The 2,731-nt window shown below is 43.5% G+C and overlaps 1 non-coding gene across 1 annotated transcript; it reads right to left on the bottom strand.

Annotated features, from left to right (window-relative positions):
* Positions 1-881: 881 nt before the first annotated feature.
* trnag-gcc (transfer RNA glycine (anticodon GCC)) lies at positions 882-952 on the bottom strand. The gene has a single exon. It is a non-coding gene; the product is annotated as a tRNA-Gly (tRNA).
* Between the last annotated feature and the right edge of the window lie 1,779 nt (positions 953-2,731).

Genomic DNA, 2,731 nt, shown 5'->3' with positions numbered 1-2,731 from the left:
CATAGATACAATATGTAACAGATAATATAATATAAATATTTGAACCAATGTTTTTACGTTAGGTTCGTCCGACCCTCCTCCTGGATTATCCTCGCTTTCTATTGGCTAGTCAGCGCTCTACACCTACGTGTGACTGGCCCCCGCGTGGCAGGTGAGAATTCTACCACTGAACCACCAATGCTTATCTTAAAAATCCATGGACTTCGCAGAGTGCGATTTAAAACTGAGTACTGTGCTGCTTCAGCAATTTGGTTTAAAATTCTAAAGGAGAATCTCTTCCATATTTCAGCAGCATGGAGTTTGTCCATTACCCTAGTTTTGGGCGGAATTGATAAGGCTTGTGAAGTGCTTTGGGTGAAGGCTCAAGCAACACAAACGTCTCCAAAACTCAGTTGTGCATTGGCCTGGAATCTAACCCGGACTTCACAGAGGGCGCTTTCCAGGTAAGTATTGTGCTGACTCAGCAATTTGGTTTCAAAATTGACAAGGAGCATCCTAAGGCTCTTGTATATTTGAGCAACGTGGACTGTGTCTGCTACCCTTTTTTTGGACAGAATTGATAAGGCTTGTAGAGTTCTTTGGGTGAAGGCTCAATATTCAAATCTCAGCCATGAGTGGCTGGGAATCGAACCCCGGCCTCACGCATGGTCGGTCAGAATTTGACCACTGAACCACCAATGCTTATCTTAAAGGATTAAGGACAATGCAGAGTGTGCTTTTCATTAAGTATTGTTCTGATTAAACAGTTTGGTTTCAAAATAGAAAAGGAGCATCCTAAGTCTCTTGTATATTTCAGCAGCATGGAGTTGGTCTAGTTTGGGCAGAAATGATAACGCTTGTAATGTTCTTTTGGTGAAGGCTTAACTTTCAAAACTCACTTCTGCATTAGCCGGGAATTGGACCCGGGCCTCCCGCGTGGCAGGCGAGAATTCTACCACTGAACCACCAATGCTTAGTTTAAATTACTAAAGACTTCGCAGAGTGTGCTGTTCAGGTAAGTATTGTGCTGTTCAGCAATTTGGTTTCAGATTTGAAAAGGAGAATCCTAAGTCTCTTCCTTATTTCAGCAGCAGTCACACACTATATTTCCAGATACTGTATAATATAATATCTCCTCTCTGCTCAACACGCATGTAATACAGTCTACATACCGTAGAGCAGTGTTTTTCAACCACTGTGCCGTGGCACACTAGTGTGTCGTGAGAGATCGTCAGGCGTGCCTTGAGAAATTGTCCAATTTCACTTAGTCTTAAAATTCTTTTTTATTAAAATTTATTCATTATTATCTGCAAATAATAAGTCATGGTTGAGTGTCTGTGCTGTAATATAGTGACTGGCAGAGTAATGTAATATTCGTCTAGGTGGCAGTAGGTAATTGCCTCCTACCTTCTTAGAGACAAGAGAATTAGTGACGCATGCGACAGGTCGTGGTGGCAGTGATGGAGAAGTTTTTAAAAAGGAAAAATGCAAACTCCGAACTGGGCCCTGGACAAGATTGTGACCCAGGTGAAGGGCCTAGTATGAGTGGTGGTAAAAAGAAAGCAAAGACGGTGAGCTCGAGGCAATACAGCGAAAGGTATCTTTCGTTAGGATTTACGTTCACCAGCGATGAGATGACCCCGACTCCATTATGCTTGGTGTGTGGCGAGAAGCAGTCCAATAGCGCCATGGTGCCAAGCAAGCTTAAACGCTATCTCCAAGCGAAACACCCGTCGCTTCAAAACAAGCCGATGGACTATCTTTTTTGTCTGCGTGAAAACACCGAAACAGGCAATGTTAATGAGAAAAACCACAAAGGTAAATTAGAAAGCCCTCAAAGCTAGTTGCTGAACTTGTAGCTAAATGAAAAAAGTCCCACACTGTGGCAGAGACGTTAATACTACCTGCCCGCAAAGACACTGTCATCGAGATGCTCGGCCCTGACGCGGTTAAAGACATATCTAAACTCCTGCTCTCAGATAACACAATCGCCAGACGTACTGATGACATGTCTACAGACATCGAAAGCCATGTTTTGTAAAAGATACGTATCTTGTAGGAAATTTGCGTTGCAACTTGATGAGTCTACGGCTATTTTCAGCTCTTGGCCAATGTGCGTTTTGTGGATGGAGATGCCATTAGAGAAAACTTCCTATTTTGTACGGCACTGCCAGAAAAAACAACAGGAGAGGAAATTTTTTGGGTCAAATCGGAATATCTTGACCAGGGAGGACTTAAGTGGGAAAATTGCACAAGTGTTTGCACTGATGGAGCTGCAGCCATGGTCGGGCACACCTAAGGCTTCGTTAGCAGAGTGAAGGAAAGAAACCCAGATCTTATTGTTACACACTGTTTTCTGCACCGTGAGGCCTTCGTTGCAAAGACTTTACCAGCAGAACTAGTTCCTGTGGTGGATGATGTTGTGCACATAGGGAACTTTGTAAAGACACGACCTTTGAAAAGGTATATTTGCATCTTTGCGTGAGGAAATGTGAGCGGAGCATAAAGCCTTATTGCTCCATACGGAGGTCCGATGGTTGTAGCGTGACAAGTTGCTGGCCCGTGTGTATGAGCTGCGGGAGGAACTTAAAGTGTTTCTGACAAATGAGAGGTCTGAATACTCAAATCTGTTTGCAAGTGATGAGTGGTGTGCAAAGCTGGCATACCTGGCAGATATATTTCATCATCTGAATGAACCGAACACACGGATGCAGGGCCGAAATGAGAACCTGCTTACAAGCATGGATAAAAT

This window comes from Ictalurus punctatus, unplaced genomic scaffold, assembly GCF_001660625.3.
Source record: "Ictalurus punctatus breed USDA103 unplaced genomic scaffold, Coco_2.0 Super-Scaffold_100046, whole genome shotgun sequence".
Taxonomy (NCBI): Eukaryota; Metazoa; Chordata; class Actinopteri; order Siluriformes; family Ictaluridae; genus Ictalurus; species Ictalurus punctatus.
This window is presented reverse-complemented; position numbering and strand designations above follow the sequence as displayed.